The 25,911-nt window shown below is 52.6% G+C and overlaps 1 protein-coding gene and 1 long non-coding RNA gene across 4 annotated transcripts in view; one reads left to right on the top strand and one right to left on the bottom strand.

Annotated features, from left to right (window-relative positions):
- The window catches only part of SH3RF3 (SH3 domain containing ring finger 3), a 159,966-nt gene that overhangs the window by 21,620 nt on the left and 112,435 nt on the right, over positions 1–25,911 (top strand). The gene's annotated exons all lie outside the window — the stretch shown is intronic.
- On the bottom strand, positions 4,229–8,518 carry LOC114113930 (uncharacterized). The gene is made up of 2 exons (XR_003588715.3): positions 8,233–8,518; positions 4,229–7,764 (listed from the first exon to the last, which is right to left on the bottom strand). It is a non-coding gene; the product is annotated as an uncharacterized LOC114113930 (long non-coding RNA).

Below are 25,911 nucleotides of genomic sequence, written 5' to 3' on the forward strand. Positions count from 1 at the left end.
CGATGTTGAAAACTGTTTCTTTGACTCGCTTTTCATTTTTCTTGTTGTTATAATCATACCTAATGGCTTGCTTAAAAGGACTCTGCCCCTCTGACAGGTGAAGATAAGCATCCTGGGTCCCTGACCTCTCAGAGTCCTGGTCCCTGAGCTGGCATTAAACTAAAGCCCTTTTGTTCAGAACTCTGTCTAGCTGTAGATCGCAGGAAGGAAGAAATTAACACATCCCCTGCTGGAGGCTTGCCATTCTAGGAGATATTTGCAAGATTGATTGGCTTTTTACTTTGCTTCCTTACCTTCCCTGCCTCCATCTCTGATTTACAAAAGAACCTGCCATCCAGACCCCATAAGATGGTTATTTAGAAGAGGCGCTAGCCTGCCATCTTCTCAGTCAGTTGGCTTTCCAATAAAGTTGTTTTCCTTGCCTCAACGCCTCATCTCTCGGATTCACTGGCCTGTTGTGCGGTGAGCAGAGCAAGCTTAGACTTGGTAACACAGGGACAACCATATCACGTTGACTTTTGGGCCCTAAGTCTGTGACTTCAAATGTGCTGTTTCAGAATCGATCTATGGTAGTTGAATGAGGCAGACAGTGGCTTGGCCCACTCTCCCTCCTGGAATTCACTTGGTTAAAAATCTTGTGTCGCTCACTTAAATCTAATTAACATATTTAATTGGCATGTTGTGTAGTTCTGGAAGCTGCTTATTAGATTTCATAGGTGTCTCTGGCAGCACAAAATGTTAAATGAGCAAAATAATTGTGTTACAGCGAAATGAATATAAATTAATAAATGAGCTAAATGATTACTTCATGGAAAGTCCTGAGAACTTTGGGTTTAGGGTTATCTTCTCAGCATAAGATGAAAATTGACTTTTTATGTGTGTATAGAGGTTTTGGAGGAAAGAAATGTGCTTTTTCCTTTAGATGGTGAAAATCCTGGGTGTGTGCATGTGGTTTTAACCAGAATGAGCATCTGTAAGGAGAGTGGGCTGGTGTCCTTTGAGACTGGACGAGCCTGGAGTTGGCTGGGGTGGTGGCGGGAGAGCCGGGCTGTGGGGTGTCTCTGAGCAGGGAGGTGACATCTCACCGCAGCTCTGGGGAGAGTGAGGGTCTAGTGCCCTCTCTGGTTGTGGACATGATACTGGGGAGCAAGAGGATGATATGAGAAGAGTGGTCCAGAGACTCGGATCTCCCGGGGCAGCAGGTAAGCATCCTGGGTCCCTGACCTCCCTGAGTCCTGGTCCCCAAGCTGGCATCCCAGGGCTCTTAGCCTCCAGCCCAGAGCCCTTCTGGCTGAGCCACCCCGCCTCCCACCCTTGAAGTGTTCCTTGTGGAAAGAAAATCAAGGGGCCAAAAAACCCCAGGGCTGTTAAACAGAGGCTGGCTTGTCCAGGTTCTTTAAAGGCTCTTGTGATCGCAACAAACAAACCTACTCAGACCCGTCAGGCGGTGGGCATTTGTTGGAGGTTCCCCCGCTTGGGGACCCAGATGAGCATGGGGTGCACGAGGCGGAAGCCCCGCGAGAGGCCGACCCAGGGGACAGCTGCCCTACGGGTGTGTGCCCACCTACCAGCTTCTCTCTCCAGACATTCTCCTGCTGACCTCAGCCCAGGTCTGTCTACACCCTTCTCCCCCAACTCAGTCTCTGCTCCTCCCGCTCAGGCTGCCTCTCCTGCCTGAGCAGCTGGTGTCCTGAGCCCAGATCCCAAAACAGACCATCATAATGGCCAGGAAAGCTCTGGTTCTGAAAATGCAACATCCCCCCCCCCACCCCTGCCCCCAACATGTCCCTACCTGGAGGATTTGGTCCTTATAGAAACTCTGCCCGGTTAGGAATAGTTTTTCCATGTTTTAGACATGGAGGTAAGGCCCAGAAAGGGCAGGTTACTGGTTCAAGGTCACACAAGTCATAGGACGCAGGCCATCAGTGTCTCATCTCTGAGGCCTCATCCTGTGGGTTGAGCTCTCGAGTGACCCTGCCCCCTCACTGGCTGGGGATGGGCTCCTTAGCATATCAGCCCCCCATTTCTCATCTGTAACCAGACACACAGCAGTCGTGGACGGGGTTAATGCTTGGTTGTGTTAACCTGTGCATGTTGGCTGCCTGATCTCTGGTGGATGCCATGTGTCCCACCCAGGGCGCTACTGGCTGAGCATGGTATCTGGGCAGGTCCATGTCCCCCTCCAGGTGGTCCTGGGGAACGTGTGGTCAAATCATCCTCAGCAGGTTCTCTCTCCCATCTCCTGATGAGCAGGTCCAGACCCTGTTCATCAGAGTGACCCCTGATTAGGGTGGACACGGGGGGTGTGGCCAGCTCAGGGGTGGGGGTGGGGGTGGGGTGCTGGTGTCCTGCCGTCTTGCTGTCCCTGCTGCTTCCCAGGCTCCACTCGGGATCACTCAGCCTTCCTATGAGAGCGTGTCCCCCCAGACCCCTGCTCGGGCGTTCCCTCTCCTCCCCCTGAGGAAGCCCTCTCTCCAGTTCTTCGTCTGAGGTGGGCAGGGCCGCCGGCCAGAGTTTGGGGGACAGGGGCCATGCCACCTTTAAGGACATGTTTGCCCATCGGGGCAGCTGAGCTCCAGTGGGACGTCCGGCAAAGGTCCTGGGACACGGGGCCTCATCAGCCATGAAAAGTGTCCACGTTTCCCCTTATTCCCAGGTGCCCTGACGGCATCACACCCAGGTCCTGGCTTCAGGGCCCATGGGCTGTCCTCTTAGTGTGGCTCTGAGTCACTTGCAGGGTGATCACAGGTCACCGGCTAGATCCTGTCCCCTAGTGGACCCTGCGTTGCATCTGGAATGTTCTTCCAAGACTGCTGTGGGTCTGAAGGGCTATTGCTGTTCTGTGTATCGACCAGAATCACATGGCAGGGATGTGTCGTCAGGTAAATGGTGCTTTCTGAATCGATGTGGATAAAATCCCCTGTAAGACAAGTTCAATGTGTGTGCATTTATTTAAACAATAAAAAATTGGATTGTTAGAGCTTCAGCATAGAGTGAAGGCAGCCGCGTTTGTTCTTTGGGAACTTGTTTTAAATCCTTGTCTGAAGAGGCAGTTGATCTAACAGAGAGAGGAGGGCATCTGTCTTCCTGGAGAGACAGCAGTGCTGAGACCTGCCGATGCCCCAGGCCAGCGGGTCTCTGGGTGTTAGTGGGGGGTCCCCACCATAGACAGGACACCCCGGTTCACCTCATCTCTAGCTCATGGCTTTAGGGGGAGAAGATGCGCTGGGGACAGGAGGTGGGAGCTTCCTGCGTTTCAGACACAAGGCTTGTCCAGGGTGACACATGAGTCTAGCTGTTACAGGCGTTCATCTGTGGTTGAGCTTCTGATCTTCAGTGTCTCAGTAGGAGATAGGGCGGCGTCCCTGGCATTACAGGGTCCCAGTGTGGACACAGATGCCCCCTGGTGTGGACATGGATGGCCACCCTTGGGTTCCTGAGGACATCAAGGCTAGACGGGCAGGTGACACGTGGTGTCCAGGGACCCAGCTGCCCTTGGCTCCCTGAAGGGGGAAGTTCACTCTGGTTCTGGCTGCTGGGGGGCGCTTCCTCACAGGGTGCTTCCTTCTGCTTCAGATTTTCTCTAGCACTCATGAGGCTGCTGTCGGCTGGCTTCTGAGACTTTCTGAGAGGCCCCGTTGCAAAAGCAAAACATTACAATCTGGTTATTTATTGACGTCCGTGAACACAATGAAAACGGTGCTGGCATTCCAGGCTGCTCCTCCAAGTGCCACTGAGAGGGAGAAAGTGTTTGCTTTTCTGGGGCATTTATAGCAGCTGGCATTTATTCTAGCACTTTTTGTATTTAATAAAAGAATCCAAAAATACATTTGAAGTACTCGTTTCAGTCTGAAGACTAGAGGCTTCTTCTGAGGGGAGGAGGCAGGCCCCCAGCAGTACATCCAGCTTCTCAGGGCCTTGGGGGGAATGTCGGGGTCACCCCGAGCTCCAGCCCAAGCCTGAGGCTCCCAGGAGCCTGTGACTTCACTGAAGGTTGAGTTTCTTCTAGGTGAAAAACAGTCTGTGCCCCACAGTGACAGCGAGGCCTCGGGTGTCATGAGGGTACCTGGTGTGGGGCCCAGTTAGGGGGGGACTCTGGCTGCACCCCTACATCAACCACCAGGGTCGCGTGCCCTGTGGCCTGACGGGTGGGGGTTACCTGCTGGATACCCCCTCCCTCTGACTTTCTGTGTCACCCTCCTGGGGAGAAATGACCATCACAACCACACTTTCTCCACAGTTTTATTCAGTGAAATAAAAAAGCCTATTATTTATATCAGTGTTCTACATTTTTCATGCTCTCCCACCAAATGATTTTCTAGTGAATCACAAATATAGATCCTGGAAATAGATCAATTTGATGTCTTATTATTAACCAAAGTTGACATTAAAAACCCAGAAAATAGCTTTTACGTTTGCATCTCTCCTGGCTACTTGTCCAGAGCATCCAGCAGTTCTGACCACCTATTACAAGCCCCAGGGTGCCCCCCACCCCACAGCACACGTCCAGGTCTGCTGGCTGCTGGTGGAACAGACTGCGGTATCAGGCGCACTCGTGGTTGGTGGTTGGTGGAAGGCAGGGGTCACGCCTTGCAGGTGGTCTTAAGGGGCCAGGAACAGCCAGGGTTGTGGGTCTGTCCACAAGGAGGGGGAGCTCTCTGGACTTTCTGACACTGTCATTGATTTAAACCCTCCTGTAATTGGGTGATTTTGCCTACATGAGCTTTAACAAAAGCTACAATGAAGCTCTCTCCCTTGATTGCAATCAAATTGGCATCTTATTTTTATAGGTTGTTGCTGACAGGTTGTAAACTTCCAAAATGTTGATTCTTCTCCTGTGGAATTTCAGGACACTGAGTGAGCAGATGGTTAATGAGATGACAAGTTCCCCGCCTCTCATTGTACCTAATTATGTGGCCCTTGGGGCGCACTTTTCTTATTGTTGCATTTCCACAGCCATGTGCATTTCAAGTCACCTGCAAACTGTTTAAAATCATTCGCTGTGCCTGGTGTCCCTTCCTTTTCCAGTCAAATGGCCTGACACCCCTGGGATGGGAACACCAGTAGGTGCAACACACACAAGGCTGGGGCTTAAATTAATCATTTTTAGGGGAATAATTAATTCAGGAGATATTTTATGAGACACGTGTGGTATGCAAAGCACCATGCTATACACAATGAGAAAATGCAAGGCACTGTTTTGCCAGCTAGAAGCAAATATTTTTGCAGAGGAGATAACTCCAATTAATTTAAATAATTGCTTTAATACAGGAGTCAGCAAATCTTTTGAGAAATATTTCAAGCTTTGCAGACACCAATAGTCTACCTATGTCGTGGTAGCAGGCTGGTGGCCGAGGACAATGTGCAAATGCAATTGGAGAGAAACAGGGAAGGCTGAGAGTCAAGGGGGGCCATGTAAGGCTGGGGGGGTGGGGGAGGCAGGGACAATGCCCTTGAAGAGGAGGCAGGGAGGTATGGGCTTAGACACGCGAGCGGGAGGTTCCTGGCTGACACAGAAGGGGAGGTGGTTAGAGACAGAGAGGGCATTTGCTAACCCGTTGAGAGTCCATGAGGACTCAAAGGCCCTGGGGACTCTGCTCTGGGCTGGATTTTCCTGACTGCTGAGTCCTGTTTTGAGGAAAGTGGGATCACCAGCGAATCTCTGAGTTTGGGAGGGGCCCGGCTGCACCAGTGAGCTGTTTCTGGTCACCCTCAGCAGCCTGGCTTGGGGAGACCCCTGTCTCCCAGTGCTCTCTGGGTCTCCTCTGGTGGAGGGCACTGTCCTCGTGTCATATGGCTGGACATGCAGGCCTTGCCCATGTTTGTACGTGAAGAAATGGTAATTGAGGACAATGCAGTCCAGATGGTGGAGGTGGTGTGGCAGGTGTAATGAGCCCCCTCATGGCCAGCTGTGTGGATGTCAGAGGAAGCCCATGCTGGGGCCTCCGCTGCAGGGTCACCAGGCGAGGGGTGAACGCAGTAGCCAGGCTGGGGCTACCACAAATCATTTGGGTTATTCAGGCCAGACTTGTGGGCACCTTCATTTCTTTGTTTTTGGCAGAAGATCGCTCTGCTTAACGGGAACACTTCAATGTGGTGTTTTTCTGGTCCATGAGTAGGCCCAGCTCTTCTGACCTGGCCACCATTTTGGAGGAAGCGGCTTAAAACTGCTGACCTGGTCTGCCTTGCTTTGTTCCCCAAATGGGGAAACAGTGACAGTGGTCAGAATGAGCTGGTTTACGGTCACGTGCCAGCTCCGTGGGAGCAGTCTGCAGATGGCAGTGACCTACATGGGGCACCAGCCACTTAGCTTCTTCTTGGTTCTGTCTGTTCCCAAAAGGGGACCTGTCGCGTCACTCAGCCTCGTGGGGATGTTTGGGGAAACCATGGCTTACCAAAACCAAATTTATTTGAGGTGCTTGGATATGGAAAGCAGGAGAAAGAGTTTTGGAAAAATCCCCTTTCTTGAGCAGCCATCATTTCCAAAATGCAGAGTGTTTATGGCATTTATTACTATGGGAAAAGACTTTGATTATTAGGATTTAGTTTTCATTAGCCTGCCGCACTTTGTACTGGTTTGGATGAAGGCACTTGTGTGCACATGTGGTCACTTCTGCAGCTGTCAGCGTGGTCCTCAAGTCGGGTTTTATCCGGAAGTGGCAGGGGACAGTGGACAGGTCCGGGAGATGGCTCTGGCTTGCATTCCAGCTGCAGGGTGGGATTTCTATCCTGAGCAACAGTTTCAAGGCCTGACTTTAAGATCTGGAGATGGGTTTGCATTCCTGAGACTCCAGGGCAGCCACCACGGAGGTCCGAGCAGGGACCCACGAGCTTCAACCTTGACAGAGGTGAACCGACACGCTGGACTCACTCCAGGTCATGTGCGCATGTGTCCTGCTTCTATGAATTGCTAATTTACGACCTTCCTCTGAGAGATGCCACCTCTACTGCGGCAGCCTTGTTATTTAAATTAAGGGCAATTCAGACAGAGGGAGCAAGGTGAGCTCTTATGACCCGGTACCCAGCCTTCTGGGCAGCAGCAATGCAGGTCTGCTAACAACCTAGAGGTCAGTCTGGAGAGAAATCACTTAGCCTGGTTCAGAGGTGAGCGAGCAGAGAAATTGTGGAGAGAGATGTCTCAATAGTTCTAACAGTTGGGTTTGGGATCCCAGAGGACACGCCAGAGGCATCACTGTAAAAGAAGTGGAATCAGAGTAGACAATTCGAGCTCCCGGAAGAGAAGCTGAGGGGACGCAAAGTATGTCCCTGGTCATCCCTCCTACATTTACTTTTTTTTTAGCAGTTTTCTTGAGATAGAATAAGCATTCCCTACAATTCACACAGGGGCTTCTAGTTCACGCAGGCATGTGAGAACAGCACATAGTCACCATTGAGAAGTTTCCTTCACCCTGAAACAGTCTTCCACTTCCTTCCCCCCACCTCTGGAGCCCCCACTGTTCTGCTTCCTGTGTCTAGGTTTCCCGTTTCTGGGTTTTCCTGTGCAGGGACCATACAGTTAGTGACCTTCAGAGACAGACTTCTTTACTCAAATAAGGTTTTCCAGGCTCACCCATGATGGCAGGAACCAGCATGCCAGTCCTTTTTGAGGCTGAGTAGATAATACCCCTTTGTGTTTACCATCCCCGCTGATGGACCCTGGGGATGTTGCCACCTCTGCATTTGCTTGTGATGATCACACAGAAAGACCAGTCTGCACTGTCCATTCTGGAATCCAAACTGTCCTTTTCCTCCCATGAGAACTTCCTGGTGATTAAAGGGACAGTATTAGGTCAGACTAAGTGTCCGGCCAGTCTCGGGACTCTCTTGAAGTCTCTGGCCAGTAAGCAGGGATGGCTGTGCAGAGTCCAGGTGCCCCTGGAGGAGAGGAGGCCCTACATGCAGCCTCCTCTGCCTGTGTGCACTCGGCATGCAGGGCCTCCGTGTCGGGACATTCTGGTAAATGTCCCTGGGCTCTGGGTTTGTGGGCGGGGGCTGTGGCTGGGCTGCGTTGAGCCCCCCACCCACACCAGCCCTCCCAGGAGCTCCAGTGTCAGGTCGGCTCTGACCTACCCAGAACTCTCTCTCTCTCACCCACAGGAGGGCTTCCTAGGCTCAGGCTAGGGCCACATGTGCCATCCACCTACCCCCACATGCCATCCCCTCCTGCCCCTGTGTGCTACCCCCTCCTGCCCCCCATGCCCCAGTGGCCCATCCTGGCTCATCCAGGCTCACCTCCCTGCCGCTGGCTGACGACTGGGCGGGTACTTGGTGTCCTCCAAGCTCCGGGTGAGTGGTTGGGGAGCAGCGGAGACAGAGGGCTTGCCCACTGCATCCAGGCAACCTGGCCTGCAGAAAAGTGTGTGCTGCTTATTCCAAGGTCCAGCCAGGTCCCCGCCTGCCTCCTCCCAGCGGGGCATGGCAGGAGCTGTTGTATGTGGGAGCCCACGTTCCCTGGAGGCTGTTTAATTCAGTTCCCGTTTGCACCTCTCCTGGCGCACATGGCGGTTTCTCCCTCGTTGGAGCTATTTTTGGGTCCTTTTCTGGAAGATGAGTCTTTCCCCGCAGGCAGCCTCTGACCATGCCAGATGGCTCTGTGGTGTTTTATTTTTCTGAGCACTTTCTATTCCTGGTTTCGTAGGTACTCAGTTAACCCAGAATTCTGATAAGGTGTTTAAAATAGCCTTTGGACTCCTGTGGGCTGTTGGACTTCTAAAGTTACTCTTCTGCTTTTTGTCACCACTCGACTCTGGGGCCAAGGCAGGTAATTAGACGTTTCTCCGTTCCCTCCTCTGGGTGTCCTGTTGCCTGTGCCCGCCCTGCAGTGAGCAGGGCGGCAGTGTGGCCAGCTCTTATGGAAGATTCCAGGGACCTGTGTTTGCTGACCCCCAGGCATGTGTTTTTTAAAAGCAGGAATCCCCGTATGTTAGCAGTGGACAGTAGACCTCTTTGGTCATCTTGTTCAAAACTACTCAGAGGCCAAGAGGGGTTGGGTTGCTCCAGGTATGAGCTGGTTCTCTGAAATCCTGTCCACCCTCGGGGCATGTCAGGTGGCCTCTGGGGTGGTTATTCCCTGGGCCCATCACAGGCCGCCTCTGAGGGAGTGGAGGCTGACCTCGGTCTGTGGATGCGTCCCCCTGCCCTGTCCTGGCTCACCCTGAGGAAAGGCCTCCTTCCTGCCTTTGCTCAAAGACCCTGACTTGTTTCCACAGAGTCCCACGGACAATGGACCGGCCCAGTCTGGCAGCCTGAGCAGGGACGCGTCTAGCGTGAGCTGCCCTGTCAGTGGACCATCAGGGCATGTGGGGTCAGCTCCCTGCAGGAGTGTGGCCCTGAGAAGGCCCCTTACAGGCTCCATCCAGACGTCAGGATGGTTACTTTCAGGACCTTCGGGGACTGTGAGTGACACTGATGGCCTGGATTGCAAATGAAAAATAAAGTAAGACACACCCGCAGTCTCGCCCTGTGAGATCACAGCTACAGTGTCATGTGTGTGGCAGAGAAATATATGACCCCAGAGAATAAATCCTCAATAGTACGAAACGGGGGTTACTTGAAGATCCAGCTGACAAGACTCAGAGCTGGGGGTGGGGAGGGGCTGCCGCACAGAGTCTGGCCATGTGTGCCCCCAGACTTTGTCAGCGTCTGGAGGCAGCCTGGTGGTCCCAGCCCAGGACTTGCGGCCAGCCTCTGTGTGGAGAGCCGGGGGTGGGGCCAAGTGCTCGGCCAGGGCACAGAGTCCCAGAGGGAGGCAGGGGCCAACATCTGTCTCTGCGGAGACTGTGGTGCTTCCCTGTCCAGGGGCCAGCGGGGTATTACATGTGGCCTCCATGTTTTCTTAGGGCAGCCCTGGGGGGTACTGCTGTTTCCAGTTTCCAGAAGGACAGAATGAAACCCAAACTCCAGATGTGCGTCTGTAGAGGTGCTGCTGAGGGTCCTCTGGGGTCAGGGGGTTAGAGTTTTGCAGGAGGATAGACCCTCACAGACCCCACAGCCTCCTCCATCCTGTGAACTGTGGCAACAAGCCCCCATCCCGTGGACTGTCCTCATCCTTCTCACCCATCCTGGGTTTTCCTGGGTCTGCTCTGGCCCTGTGTCCTGACTGGTCAGGGGCCCCCGGAGCCCCTGCCCTGGCCTGGGTCTGCAGCCCGGATCCCAGACTTGCTGTCACGGTCACCAGGCACCCCTCTGCCCTGAGACGCTGACAGCTTCCTGGGTGACCCTGGTACAGGGGCTTCCCTGGCAAAGGGGGGCTCCCTCCAGCAAAGTGGGGGTCTGGGCTTCTCTGGTCAACACAGCGGGGCCAGCCTACATCCCCGCTGTCATCCGTCAGGGAGCCTGGGAAGGGAAGGTGAAGAAAGCAGGGGGTTTTCTACATGGCAGATGCACTGCCATCAGGAGCTGGCTTCCTGTGTGGACATGCAGACCAGGTGGTGGCCCTGGAGCCCAGAGTGACAGGCCCTTGGGAAGCTTCAGCCATAACCCATGACCTCATCACTGAGGACGGAGTCTGGTTCCTTGGCGCTTCTGTTCAGAAGTGGGGCTCCCATCGTGTGGCCAGCATGTTCCTCTCCCACAGGGTGCAGACGCGCCCGGACCCCAGACTTGCCCTTTGTGCCCATGAGTGTGGGGCAGGTGATCTGTCTCAGTTCCCGCCTGGATCTGTCTCGGTTCCTGCCTGGAACCCCAGTTTCTGTCTCACGAGGGTCCCTCTTGTTCCCCTCCCTCCTTGAGTCTGGTTCTTTGATGGACTGCGCGGTGGGACAGACCCTGCAGATCCTCCAGCAATGCCCACGAGACCCTCAAACATGCACACATCGATGCCTGGGAGACGTTCTGAACATGAGAATCAGAATATTCTATGTTCGAGAGAATGTCAGAGAATCGGAATATTCTACCTTGGAGAAAACGTTAGAAGACCGATCACACGTGGCCAGGATCTCCTCCTTGCGCCAACCCAAGTGTACAGGAGAGAAGACAAAAGGAAAGTCTGGGGCAGCTGGGGTCTTTGTCACTTTTGTTCAAATTCAGTTAGTTTTGCACGATTGCTTTTCCTTCTGGTCTGTGTGTCCAAGATCTTGTATGAACAGTGAAACAAAACCTTGATTTTGTAGGCATGTCAGCTGAGCCAGCATCTCCACTCTTGTTCAGTCGCTCGGTCGTGTCCGACTCTTTGTGACCCCATGAGCTGCAACATGTCAGGCTTCCCTGTCCTTCACCATCTCCTGGAGCTTGCTCAAACTCCTGTCCGTTGAGTCGGTGATGCCATCCAACCATCTCATCCTCTGCCACCCCTTTTTCTTCCCGCTGCCTTCACTCTGAGAACCGGCAAGAACCTCCTAACATTGTCACTGTCAGGTCAGCATGGAACATGTGGTCCATGTTTGGGTTTCACCACTTGTCCCTTAAAATTCATCCTGTGGGTTTTGTTAAAACACAGTTCATTGGTTACTTTTCCTTGTAATGTGTCTCTGGTTGCTCTGATCCAGACCAGGGCTCCTCAACACCATGGCTGCATCTCAGATGAGCAGGTGAGCACCTTGCCTCCCCTTCCCTTGCAATGGCAGGTGCCAACCTCACTGTCCCAGAGAGGCTGTGGGGGGGCGGGGAATGTCTCCCCAGCCCTGCTCTCCAAGGCTGCAAATTCTGATGACCCCAAGCCCTTTGTTCTGTAGAAACCTCATTCTGTGTTTGCGGGTCATTTTGTGGGTGTCATTCTCTGAACTGGGCTTGGGGGCCACACTGAAGGCTTTCTTACCTCCTAGCTAAATGATTTTGGAAGCGTGACTTTTAAATTACAGCAGCCTATGTGACTGTCTAAGCTCACAGCGAGAATAGGTTTGAGGAACTTCCTTCACATGTGGGGGGTGGGGGGCATGGATGACAAGTCAGGCCAGCTCAAACCAGGCTCCACAGGGCCACGTCTCCTGTCTGTGCCAGGCTGGGCAGGGGTCTCCCCTTGTCCTCCCAGCACCACCTCACCTATGGAGGTGACACCTGTGTGAGCAGTGCTCCTGGGCCTCGGCTGACCTTCCCCCCCCCCCGCCCCACCCCGTCCTCGTGTTTACCATGGAAGCCAGCTGCAGGTTGTGGGCTGTGTGTTTACTTAGAAGTAAAAGGCCGTGTTTCTCTCAGCTCCCAGCAGCGCTGAGATGACTCTACTCACTTTCTGGAAAGCGTTTAGAGACCTGGTGGCAGTGGGATCCTCTGGGCGTCTCCTGGACTCTGAGGTCACTGAGGTTGTGGAGCACTTTGTGACTGAAGGTGTGAGGATGGAGGGCTGGCCCCCGCCCCCTGGATCCTGCTTAGCATCAGATGTTATTCTCCAGGCTCTGTGGGGTGTTGTTAGCACAGACCTGACCCAGGGGCTCAGGTCACCACTCGACCCTGCTCTGGCCCCGAGCTTGCCTTGGGTTAGGAAGGTCACCAGTGATTGGCCGAGCTCTGCCTCTGGCCGTGGGAGTTGTGCGTGAGCCCTTGAAGCTGGGGCAGGACCCTTCTGGATCATTCGGAGGGAAGGGTGGGGGCCGAGATCCAAGCATATAATTACACCTTTGTCCAGCGGAGAGGACTGTTTATAGGGGCTTAGTTTTATGGGTTATTAGTTCTGCACCATGCTGGTGGATGGTAATCATTAGCGTAAGCCATGTATCTGATTAAATAAAGAATTTGTCTCGAATTTATGCCAATTTAAAGATGTCTCCTGTGTTCTCTTGTCTCGCAGGGGGTGGGGAGGCCTGTTGCTATGGAGACAGCAAAAGAAAGAGTGACAGCAAAAAGGCTCCGCTTCAATTTTGAAAATATTGGTGACACAGATGATTATGTATGTAACGATGTCATGCGGCAGACTTATCTTCCTTGGAAATGTGTGTCTTGGAATTTCACGGTGAAACGGTGTTTCTGGGAGGAGCACGATGCTGTTTGTGTGTTGTTAGGATGTTGTCATGTGAACAATGAGGTGTGATTGTTCCTGGGGGTGGGCAGGATGGAGGGACAGCTGCTGTAGGAGGTGGTGTGTCACCCATAGAAACTAGAAATAAGGCAGGTCTCGTAAGACTCACTGAGATTTGTCAGTGGCTAAATGTGAAACTATATCATACATTTGCGAGACTGATTTGACAAACTGACACATGCCGTTTCCGTCTGTCCTCACGTCTCGCTCAGGTTTGGAATCCCGTCTTCTGCCCGTGTGAATGGAGAACCCTCTAAACCCAGCCCCGGGCTGGGATTCCAATGCGGTTTAAGACACGAGGGCACTTCAGTGTGGACCGGATCAGCCCCACAGCTCAGTGAATGTTCACTGAACACCTATGCTGGACACTCAGGCTGTTTCTGCTGGACCCATGCTCCAGGTTTAAGGTCCCAGAGACATGAAGTCACTGTCCTGGGGACTGCGCATCAACACAGTCACCAGTTCCAAGCCTCGGTTTTGTTTAACATCTTGGTTATTGATGCTAGAAGCACCCGTTAACAGGGATTTAAAGAGATTCACAGATGATGTTGCATCGAGAGGGAATATGGCAGTAAGTGGCGAAGCCACATCTGGAAAAGCGCAGGGCCTGGCAGCCTGCAGAGGCCAGGGGACGGGCCTCAGGAGATCGGAGGGCTGTCGTGGCCCCTTCCGTGCCTCTGCCTGGAACCCTGAGCCCTCTGGGCAGCGGGCTGGCTCCAGGGTCCCGGGAGCCACTGATCCTGGGGGCACTTCGGAGGATTCCATGTTCAGTGAATGGGCTGGTCCAGTGGCCTGTAGCTGGCTGGTCATGGTCCCAGGCTTCCTGGAAACAGAACCAGAGGATAAGCCTGATTTCCTGTGTGTATCATCCTCTGAGGAGCCACCCACCTGCCTCTGCTGAGGACCTCGCAGGTGAACCTTCCCTGTGGCCAAGAGGTTGGGTCTTACCTCTGATGCTGGCCCTGTAGGCCCCGTGCTGCCTCTCCTGGGTGACACTGCTCGGCTGCTTCCAGGATGCGAGGAGGAGTTAGAAGCTGCCCATGGGCACCTTCCTCTGAGGGGGGATGTTAGGTTCCCAGGGCACATGTCGTGTGGGGTCCTCTCAGAGCTGCACGTGTGTTCTCGGCTCCTTCCTGGCCAGGGCCTGGAGGTCACAGGGCGCCCGAGCCAGTTCCCGTGCCTGTTCCCCAGGGCTTAACATCCCTGTTGCTGGCTGCACGCTCCGGCATGGCCACGGGGGAGTGACGCCAACCAATTAACCTCAGGCTGAGCATGTCAGCCTCCAGAGGGGGCTTGGTGGCTCTGGTCCCAGCCCAGCATTGGCTGGTGGGCCAGGGCTGCAGAGCCAGCAGTTAGGTCGCAGAGCTGGCCGCTGCGCAGAGGCGTGAGGAGGAGTCTGTCTCCCTGGGTTGTGCTGGCCCCAGCAGAGCAAGTGCTGCTGCCTCACCACCTCCTCCATCCCCGAGCAGCTTCTCACAGAGCTGAGTTAGCCCCGAATGTAGAGGAAGGGGGCTCTAGGGACCCAGCCGGGCACACTGTCTACTGACCATCAGCTCCGTGAACTGGGGTTAGAGCCATGCTCTGTGTGAAAGTGGACAGGCCCATGTAGCAGAGGAGAAAGCCAGGACCCCAAGAGAGAAGATGCCCTAAGCCTGGCCTCATGTCCAGTCCAGCTGGACCATCGAGATAACAAAGAGCAGAGGTGAACCCTGAAGCTTGGGGGAGGGAAGCCAGGCTCCGATGTGGGGACTGCCTGAGCCTTGTCCCCAGACTTGCTGGGTGGGCAAAGTCACTCACGTACTGATCGTCTGATAGAACTCGATGTAAATGGAAATTGTGGGGAAATACAAGTAGGCTTCACCATTTTAAAAGTTGTTAAGTGTCTGCTTCAGTGGCATTGAGCACAGTCATGTCACTATGCAACTATCACACCCTCGTGTGCAGAACTTTGTCATCTTCCCAAAGTGAAGCTTGCTACTGCTGCTGCTAAGTCACTTCAGTCGTGTCCGACTCTGTGCGACTCCATAGACAGCAGCCCACCAGGCTCCCCCATCCCTGGGATTCTCCAGGCGAGAATACTGGAGTGGGTTGCCAGTTCCTTCTCCAGTGCATGAGAGTGAAAAGTGAAAGTGAAGTCGCTCAGTCGTGTCTGACTCTTAGCGACCCCATGGACTGCAGCCTACCAGGCCCCTCCATCCATGGGATTTTCCAGGCAAGAGTACTGGAGTGGGGTGCTGTTGCTTGGTCCCCATTAAACCCTGGCTCCCCCAGCACCTGCCACCTATCTATTTCCTGTCTCTCCCATCTACTTCCTGCCCCCATCTACTTCCTGCCCCCATCTACTTCGTGTCTCTATGGACTTGACACCTCTGGGGACGTCACAGGACTGGAATCACACAGCGCTTGTCCTCCTGGGTCTGGCTTCTATCCCTGAGCATCGCATCCTCCAGGTTCACCTATGCTGTGGCAGGTGTCAGTTTCCTTCCTCTTCAAGATGAGCAACATTGCATGGCATGGATGGACCACATTCCATTTATCCATCATCTGCTGCTGGGTTGCTTTTGCAGACATTTTTGTAGACTATTCGGGGAACAGTCACTCGGTATAATTCTGTCTTTCCTTGGAGCTTTGATCATGTTTTATTCTTATTTTTAGTGTACAGCGTGTCCTTGGAGAACTGGGAGGCCTTTGCTATAGACACAGACCTGGGGCTACAGGTACCACACTGAGAGCCAGGTGGCCGCTGGGCTCCCATGAGACTGTTACCTGCTAGTCTGCAGTCACTGCCTGTCCTCCAGGTCTCCCTGGTCTTGACCTTAGTTGCTCTGCTGGTTTGTCCAGATGAAGGTTGATTGAGAGAGGGCTCATTCTCCTTTCACTGAGAAAGGACATCACCTTGGCCTTCCCCAGACCACAGGCATCTTTAGAATGTCCACCTCAGGGCAGTTTACTTTGCCTCCTATCATGAGTGTTTGGTGAACAGAATCAGAGCTCAGAACAGGAACAGAAAGCCTAAGGGGGACTGAAATGTACCAGTAGCTGGAGGAATCCCATATTCCAGGCTTTGGGGGTGGGGCTGTGTTTTAACCCCGAGTAACCATGGCAATCAACACAGATGGTCACCCTACTCTGTGCAGTGAATGCTGGTCTGGCCTGCAGGGAGGCAGGCAGGGCCCTTTTACTGGCTCATCCCAGGGCCAAGCCTCACTGCTTGTAAACCTGGGCCCTCAAAGGCTGTCTACACCTCTGGGCCAGGGCGGGGTTGGACCCAGCAGAGCTGGTGGATGATGGTCTGGGAAGCAAATGCAGCCATGACTTTGTTTTTAGAAGAGAGTCGGGACCTTCAGCAAACAGACCCAGACCTCTCAACCTGAGATGCCTTTCTCTGGAGTTGGGACCCCTCCTATCCCCAGATTTCTGATGCCACCAGTCTCATCGGAACCTGCATTTCTCACAGTGGCCAGGCCCCTTCTGGGTGTGCTGTCCCTTCTCCTGGATGGCGTCACTGGGCTGGACCCATCCCTCCTTCACAGACAGAGGAGCTGAGCCCAGGGTGGCAGGGACCTTCCCCATTAAACTGGGTGCAGGGCAAACCCCAAAGCTGGACCAGGGCCAGGCTCAGACTCCAGCCCAGGGCTCCTCTCCTGACCCACAGTGAGCAGGTGAAAGAGCACCTATCTCACTGAGTACTGAGCACCAAGGAGGTGACAGGCCATGGGAAGGTCTTGACTCACTGTGGATGTGAGTCCAGATCTGGTCCCCACTGTCCACCCATGACATTGTTGTCCCATCAGAGTCTCAGAGCTGTCCCGTGTGCCCAATTCACCCTCAGGACACTCCCATGAGCGGCTGATGGGCTGGGAGGCAACCCCACCCTGGACAGGACAAGGCAGGGGTCAAGGAGCTAGTGACCAAAAGCAGGGTGTCCAGTGCTGACCCCTCACTGCCTGGCCTCCACTGGGCCCTTCACCACTGTCTTACCCTCCCAGCCTTTCTCACTGCCCTGCTGCCCATCCCTGGCCATGTTTCTCAGCATGGGACACACAGGACAGGGTGGGGACAGCTGTCAGTGGTGCAGTCATCCTTCTGGGTTGGCGGGGCCCTGTGCTGGCCTCTTCAGGCCCCATGAGCATCACCTCATTTCCTCCACCAGAGCCAGGTGCCTGCTGCCTTCTGTCCAGCGTGTAAGCTCCTGGATGCTGTCTCTTCCTTTCTTTTCTGATTTTACACCCTTCATGGGGACTGGCCCTTCCTTCTTGGGCGGGGTGCTCTTTGGGGCTCAAGTCCTCATGTAACTGACCTGGACCTGAATAATTTCCAACTTGCCATCAACTGGCATCCACCTGATTGGCTGCATGGAGCCCCAGTCCCTCATCCCAAGCCCCACCTGTGGCAGAGGAGGAGGCACCATCCCCTGGAGCATCCAGGGTCTTGGCTGTCTCTAGAGTATCTCACACGGTCACTGCCAGACATTTTGATCAGTATTTGGTTTTGGTTCAGTATAGTTTCCAAAACATTTGAACTACATAGTTTCCACTTCATTGTTCCAAGTACAAAGTTTAATAATTTCACCATCATTTAATAACAAATATCTTGATATCACAAGTAGATAATATAGCCATTTCTATTTAACAAAGTAATGGAAGTCTAGCCAGAGAAATTAGGCATCCAAATTTAAAAGGAAGAAGTAATATTTTTATGTTTGCAGATGACATGAGCTTATGATAGTAAACCAAAGAAGTACTTAGAAGTAATAAATGAATTCAAGAAAGTCGGAGAATATAAAATCAACACTCAGAATTCAGTTGTATTTCTGTACATTTGCAATGAGCAACCCAATGTGCTGTCTTAGTCACTCATTTGTGTCCAACTCTTTGCAACCCCATAGACTGTAGCCTGCCAGACTCCTCCATCCATGGCATTCTATAGGCAAGAATACTGGAGTGTGTTGTCATGCTCTTCTCAACCCAAAAACAACCCAATAAGGAAATTTAAAAAACAATTCTACTCACCACAGCATCAAAAAGAGTAAAATAGGAATAGATTTATCCAAGGCAGTAAAAGACTTGCACACTGAAAACTATAAAACATTTCTGAGACAAATAGATAGAAAGTCATTGCTTGTACATGGACTGGAAAACTTAATACTGCTAAGATGACAATGCTTCCCAAAGTGGTCCACAGATTCAACACCATTGCTATCAAAATCCCAATGGAATTTCTTTACAGAAGTAGAACAAGCTGTCCAAAAGTTAGTGTGAACTCTCAAGAGGTCCTGAATAGCAAAAATCAATCTTGAAAAAGAAGAACAAAATTGAAAGACTCACTCATAGATTTCAAAATATATCGCAAGGCTCCAGAAGTGGAATCAGTGTGCTGGCCTGGGTAGAAACCACAGACCAATGGACTAGCATGGCAGTAAACTTGCGCAAATGTGGTTAATTGGTCTTCAGCAAGACCATCCAGTGAGGAAATGGCAGTCCTCAACAGATAGTGCTAGGAAAGCTAGATGTCCACATGCAGAAGAGTGGAGTGAGACTCTTACCTGACCATATACCAAAGTTCTGTCTTGGGAGACTGGCCCCTGTTATCTGAGGATGCTCGGGGACCAGTTCTGTCTTGGGAGACAGGCCTCTGTTATCTGAGAATCCCCGGAGACTAGTTCTTTCCTGGGAGACAGGCATCTGTTATCCGAGGATGCTCAGGAACTAGTTCTGTCCTGGGATACAGGCCTCTGTTATCCAAGGATGTTCAGGGGCCAGTTCTGTCTTGGGAGATGAGTGTCTGTTATCTGAGGATGCTTGGGGACCAGTTCTGTCCTGGGAGATGAGCCTCTGTTATCCGAGGATGCTAGTTCTGTGTCCACCCTGCCCTTTTAATTTTAGGATGTCTGTGCCTGCAGCAGAGGGTTCCCACACAGGGAAGCACTGGGGTGGATGGGGGCAGATGTAGTGGGGACTATGAACAAGAGCCTGGCTGCGGTTCCAGGGATGGAGTGGCTGCCCAGGTCATCTGATCCTGGTCATGAGGGCACAGTGAGGGCTTAGTGTGAGGCCCCATGTGTGGAGCAGGGGATGTTGCAGTGTAGACCTGGGATTGTGGGACTGCATTTGAAAGGCCCTCTCCCAGGCTGTCATGTACTCATTCCAGACTGGGCAGTGCTGGGTGAGGCCTCCTGCGGGGTCAGCCAGGCCCCGGACGCAGAGCATTGGGTGCAGAATAAGACAGGACCATCAGCAGAGGCCCCCTTGTAAGTGAATGATGCAGGACTTATCTCTGCTGGCCTCCAGGTCCACCCTTACTGCAACAGGTGTCAGAACCCCTACTTTTAGAGCCAAGTCATGTTCCATTTTGTATACATACTACACAGTTTGTTCATCCATTACCTGTATCTACTTTTAGAGGAGACAGAATATCTCATTTTCATTCCTGAATCTCCTGGGAGTTCACTGGCCCATTGGCTTCCCTTTGGGGCCAGTCAGGTGCATCTCAGGCAAGAAGGCAGGGTCACTTGAGTAGGAGGGAGGCTGACTGTGTGAGGCTGTGCAGGGGAGGAAGGTGAACTCTGGTTACTGTGGGAAAGCCTCCAGAGAGTGTGTGGAGGGCTTGGTGCAGTGGCTAGAGCCCTTACTCCTTGGTCACTTCCTTCTTTCTTCCTCCACAAGTGGGTTGGTGGGCAGCAGCTGGGCAGACCCGACGCCGTACTGACAGAACAAGAGCTCTGGGAAGAAGTCATCCTCACGCCCCACCATGGCTCATGGACCTTTCTCTTCTCATGCCCACCAGGTCTCACTTATTTCCAACGTGCAGCTCAAATTCTTTTTGCAGAAACACATACAAGAGTGAGTGTCAGTGTTGGTCCATAGGTGCCTCCAGGCTCTCCAGTTCTGCACTCAGTGATGATCTGCTTTGCCACCTCCTAGGGGACCAGCCCCTTCCCTCTGCTCTGAGTCGACACGCTGTGGAGGACACATCCTGGTCTTAACATTAGCCTGATCAGGGATGTCATTATCAGTCAGTTTCCAAGTTAGAGCTTCCTTGATAGCACAGTTGGTAAAGAATCTGCCTGCAATGTGGGAGACCCTGGTATAATTCCTGGGTTGGGAAGATCCCCTGGAGAAGGGATAGGCTACCCACTCCAGTATTCTTGGGCTTCCCTTGTGGCTCAGCTGGTAAAGAATCTGCCTTCAGTGTGGGAGACCTGGGTCCAATCCCTGGGTTGGGAAGATCCCTGGAGAAGGGAAAGGCTACCCACTCCAGTATTCTGGCCTGGAGAATTCCACAGACTGTATAGTCCTTGGGGTCACAAATAGTTGAACACAACTGAGCGATTTTCACTTTTACTTTTCCAAGTTAAACCTTACCATGCATCTACTGGGATGTATGTGCTGTGTTGACAACCTCTGACTCATCTGTAGTGACCAGGGTTGTGGTTCTCAGGCTGTTGGCAAGAATACCATGAAGTGCACATTCTGTGGACAGTTAACATAGGAAAACTTTTAAAATGTTAAACCCTTCCTTTATTGTGAGACATTAAGCACTAAAACGTGTTGCCCTCCAGGCAGGAGGTGAGTAGATAGTTTTTCTGAATTTATTTGATGACAAATGTCTCATAGAGCCAGTATCCTTTGGAACTGAGTTTGGGAAACACTGGGGTGGAAAGTACAGATGCTTGTTGGTGCTCCATCCGGTTATCTGCCATGTCTGTGCGGGCCTGCAGGTGACATATTTCACCCACCTTCGTTGGCCAGAACAAGCCCCCGGACTGCACCTGCCTTCCTGGGGTCTGGTCCAGGATGTGTACCTGGGGGGCAGCCGCTGGTCACCCCCTGAGTCTGGAGGGGCTCTGCCCCTGTTCTATGTCCCAGCCGCATTGTTCCCACTCATGCATGGCTCGCCGCCATGGGATGTGGGTCTGGAAGCCGCCCTGATCCCTTTGCCCCACCTCCTCCTCCTTGGAGGCATCACTTTAAAGCCAGAATCCAGATTGAAGAGGTTCAGAGCAGCACCCTTGTAGCCCTGCCCCCTGGGTCTCCAAGCACTTTGTGAAGGAGGAGATCTCTTCAAGGCACGGCAGCCTGTAGGGGAAACCCAGGAGTTCTGGGGCGGGAGTGGCGGGGAACCAGGAACATGACTGTGCTTCCACCTCCTTCCCCTTCCCTCCCCTCAACCACGCTCTGGACCTCCAAGGCTCCAGTCTGAGACCCCCATCCTCTCTGAACCTCCTCGGCCACTGGGCCAGGTGAGTCTGTACTTTCACATCAGTCCCTGCAGGGTGACAGGTGTGAGGCACCCGGCCGCCTGGTCACCTGGAGACTCGGGAACAGGTGAGAGGGCCCCCATGCTGGGTGAGGCGGGCGCTTCAGCCACTGCGGCTAGACTCGGGTGGATGGGGAGAAGTAGGGGTCAGCCAGCTCGGGGCTGAGATCCAGGGGCCAGGCCACAGAAAGACCCTAGAGTCGACTCCTGGAGCAAGTCCCCACTCAGAGAGGGAGGCAGTGCTTTCAAGGCCAGCCACGCACAGCGTTACAGACAAGTTGCTGTTGCTGTTGTTTAGCCCCTCAGTCACATCTGACTCTTTGCGACCCCGTGGACTGTAGCCCACCAGGCTCCTCTGTCCATGGGATTCTATAGGCAAGAATACTGGAGTGGGTTGCCATGCCCTCCTCCAGGGGATCTTCCCCACCCAGGGACCAAACCCATGCCTCTTATGTCTCCTGTATTGGCAGGCAGTTTCTTTACCACTGAGCCACCTGTGAAACTCTAAAGAGTCTTAACCACTGGACCACCAAGGAAATCCAGACAAGTTAGAAGTCTCATTAAGGCAAGATATACACCAGGAGAGATATTTACAGTGTATTTCAAAAATGTTCTTAATCTGTGGAGAATTTGTTGAAAGCAGTTGTTTAAATCTACTGATTATGTAAAACAGCAAAGACTAAAGTAAATAATTCATAACAGAGAAAATGACAAAAGTGTTGGAAAACATTTGATCTTGGTGGTCTGAAAACGTGAAGAAATGTGTGATCTGAGTAATTAGAGAGGCATACGTTTGCAAAAGCAGTAAAATGCTGTTCCTCGGCTATTGAGTTGACGAGGAATGTGAGAGAGTGCAGTCTGGAGGAAGTGGTGGTGATGGTCATCCCCAGGGGCCCGCGCGGTGGGTTGAGAGCCTTGAAGCTCCGTGGTCACCGTGGGGATCCACCACCAGAATACAAGCCTCAAAACACACGGAAGCCAAACACCAGCTCCACAAAGGCTTCCTTTAGTGTTGTGAAAAGCAGCCAACAGGGGAGACTGGCTTCATGGTATTAATTAATAGCATGGGATCACTAAAGTCTCTTATACACAGTGAGTCCAATGTTATACATCCAATTTAGATTGATTTTTATTAAGACTAATTTGAAAGGCGAGTGTTGGTTCTTAAAAATAAGCAGGATACCAAATGGCGTGTACATTGTTATCACTGTATTTTTTAAAATCTCATAAACCTCTGCATGGAGAACAGAAGACAGCTGACAGGTAGATTATTAAGCCTTAAAGCAGATTTACCATTTCTGTGTGTCATGATTTTGTTATGTATTCTCCTGATCATGATGAGATAAAACTGAGTCTTTAAGCCTGTGACTGACGACGCTGCAGCCGAGTATCCAGACTGTGTGGATTCCCCTGGAACTTCATGTGGTGATGGCTGAGAAGCTCTCCATCCCACTGCCACTTCTGCCTCTCAGGTCAACTTTCCAGACAGACAGCCTCCCCAGAGAGAGGGCCTCCCCAGACAGACAGCCTCCCAAACAGACGGCCTCCCAGGTAGACATCTATCTCCCCCAGACAGACGTCCTTCCCAAGTAGACAGCTTCCTCAGGTAGACAGCCTCACCATGTAGACAGCCTCCCCAGGTAGAAAGCCTCCCCAGGTAGACAGCCTCCCAGGTAGACAGCCTCCCCAGGTAGACGGCCTCCCAGGTAGACAGCCTCCCAGGTAGACGGCCTCCCAGGTAGACAGCCTCCCAGGTAGACAGCCTCCCCAGGTAGATGGCCTCCCCAGGTAGATGACCTCCCCAGACAGGTAGATGGCCTCCCAGTTAGATGGCCTCCCAGGTAGACAGCCTCCCAGACAGCCTCCCAGGTAGATGGCCTCCCCAGGTAGACGGCCTCCCAGGTAGACAGCCTCCCAGGTAGACGGCCTCCCAGGTAGACGGCCTCCCCAGGTAGATGGCCTCCCCAGGTAGATGACCTCCCCAGACAGGTAGATGGCCTCCCAGTTAGACAGCCTCCCAGTTAGATGGCCTCCCAGGTAGACAGCCTCCCAGACAGCCTCCCAGGTAGATGGCCTCCCCAGGTAGACGGCCTCCCCAGGTAGATGGCCTCCCCAGGTAGATGGCCTCCCAGGTAGACAGCCTCCCAGTTAGATGGCCTCCCAGGTAGACAGCCTCCCAGACAGCCTCCCAGGTAGACGGCCTCCCAGGTAGACAGCCTCCCCAGGTAGACGGCCTCCCCAGGTAGATGGCCTCCCCAGGTAGATGGCCTCCCTAGACAGGTAGACGGCCTCCCAGGTAGACAGCCTCCCCAGGTAGACAGCCTCCCAGGTAGACAGCCTCCCCAGTTAGACGGCCTCCCAGTTAGACGGCCTCCCAGTTAGACGGCCTCCCAGGTAGACAGCCTCCCAGACAGCCTCCCAGGTAGACGGCCTCCCAGTTAGATGGCCTCCCAGGTAGACAGCCTCCCAGACAGCCTCCCAGGTAGATGGCCTCCCCAGGTAGACGGCCTCCCAGGTAGACAGCCTCCCAGACAGCCTCCCAGGTAGACGGCCTCCCAGGTAGATGGCCTCCCAGGTAGACAGCCTCCCAGGTAGATGGCCTCCCCAGGTAGACGGCCTCCCAGGTAGACGGCCTCCCAGGCAGGTAGCCTGCACACAGTGTTTCATGCGAGGGCAGTACTGTCAGGTAGAACTGCCTTCCCCACCGCCACCCCTGAGCTGTTCACACTCCCCTGGGCCCTCCTCACTATAACCCCTGGGTTTTTTCTCCTCCCTGAGGCAAATCCCCCCTGGACTCTGGAGGCTCTGCATCCATGAGAACCCATCCTTCTCTGGCTCCTTTCCTCCAGGGAGTTCTTCCCCAGCCCCGCTTCTAGCCACAACTGGGTCCCCCACACCCACTCTTCACTTTCCTTTGACCCAGAGGACTGTATTGAGCAGCAGAAGAATTACTAAAATATATGTTTAAAATCAGGCTTCCCTGGTAGTGCAGCTGGTAAAGAATCCACCTGCAATGCAGGAGACCTGAGTTCAATCCCTGTGTTGGGAAGATCCCCTGGAGAAGGGAAAGGCTACCTACTCCAGTATTCTGACCTGGAGAATTCCATGGACTGTACAGTCCATGGGGTTGCAAAGAGTTGGACATGACTGAGTGATTTTCATTTTCATGTTTAAAATCAGTGACCTCAGTAATAAACTCTAAGAATGAGAGGCCTCATTGTCTAATAAATTAACCAAAATCAGATAATCATCAATGAGGACGAAGAGAATGAGGCAAGTTTTTGTTTCCACAAGTCGAAAGCAGCTTGTCTACATCTGCAGAAAATACACAGCAGCTTTGGTCTGGCAATTTCAGTCTGAGACTCTACCAGGAAAGGGAGAAAAGGACAGTGATTCACTCATGAAGAAGTTCATCCCAGGGCTCCCCTGGTGGCTCAGTGGTGAGGCATCCACCTGTCAATGCAGGGGACACGGGATCGATTCCCGACCCAGGAAGATCCCACATGCAGAGGAGCATCTAAGCCCGTGGGCCACAACTACTGAGCGTGTGCTCTAGAGCTCGTGCTCCACAACAAGAGAAGCCACTGCAGTGAGAAGCCCGTGCACGGAACACAGACCCCGTGAAGCCAAATATAAATAAATACGAAGATCGTCCCAACATTGAGGCCACTATAAAGAGTGGAAGGATACTAGAACAATTTAAGTGAAAAAAAGATACAAAATTCTTTGTGTGGTGGGACACTCCCCTGTTTTTAATGCCTTACATATATGTATTGGGGGAGAAGACAGGAAAGAATATTTGCGGAGTGTCTTTTTTTTTTTATTGAAAATATTTTATTTAGTATTCCCCCATCTGGTTAATTAATACATCCATCTTATCACACTTTTAACTTTTTTTTTTTTTTTTTTTTGGTCTGCTGAGAGCATTGAAGTTCTATCCTCTTAGCAAATTTCAGTTATACAGCACAGAGCTGTCACCTCTGGTCACCAGGTTCTGCATCAGAGCTTCAGAGCTTGTTGATCTTTTACCAGCCTCTCCCTGTTCCCCGCTCCGGAGAAGGGAAAGAGGGAGGGAAGTGGAAGTGGAGTTGTTGTTCAGTTGCTCAGCCATGTCTGACTTTCTGTGACTCTGTGTACTGTAGAACGCCAGGCTTCCCTGTCCTTCACTGTCTCCTGGAGTTTACTCAAACTCGTATCCATTGAGTCAATGATGCCATCCAACCATCTGTTGCCCCCTCCTCCTTTTGCCTTCAAACTTTCCCAGCATCAGGGTTTTTTCCAGTGAGTCGGCTCTTCGTGTCAGGTGGTCAAAGTATTAGAGCTTCAGCTTCAGCACTAGTCTTTCCAATGAATATTCAAGATTGATTTCCTTTAGGGTTGACTAATTGGATCGCCTTGCTGTCCAAGGGACTGTCAAGACTGGGAGCATGCAGTTCCCTCCTGCTCTTCACTTTTCAGCCCAATTCTTATTACCAAGGAGCTAACTTAAATGTCATCTCAGGTTCCAACACTGAATTAATTGCCCTTCTGGATTCCCGCAGCACTTTGCTTATGACTTTTCATGCAACAATTTTATTATTCTGTGTGTTTTATTTGTTTTGCTTCAGGCTTGTGAGATCTTAGTTCCCTGACCAGGAATTGAACCTGGGTCCTTGGCAGGGAGAGCTCCAAGTCCTAACCAGTGGGCCACCAGGGAATCCTTT

The sequence above is a fragment of the Ovis aries genome, chromosome 3 (assembly GCF_016772045.2).
Source record: "Ovis aries strain OAR_USU_Benz2616 breed Rambouillet chromosome 3, ARS-UI_Ramb_v3.0, whole genome shotgun sequence".
NCBI lineage: Eukaryota > Metazoa > Chordata > Mammalia > Artiodactyla > Bovidae > Ovis > Ovis aries.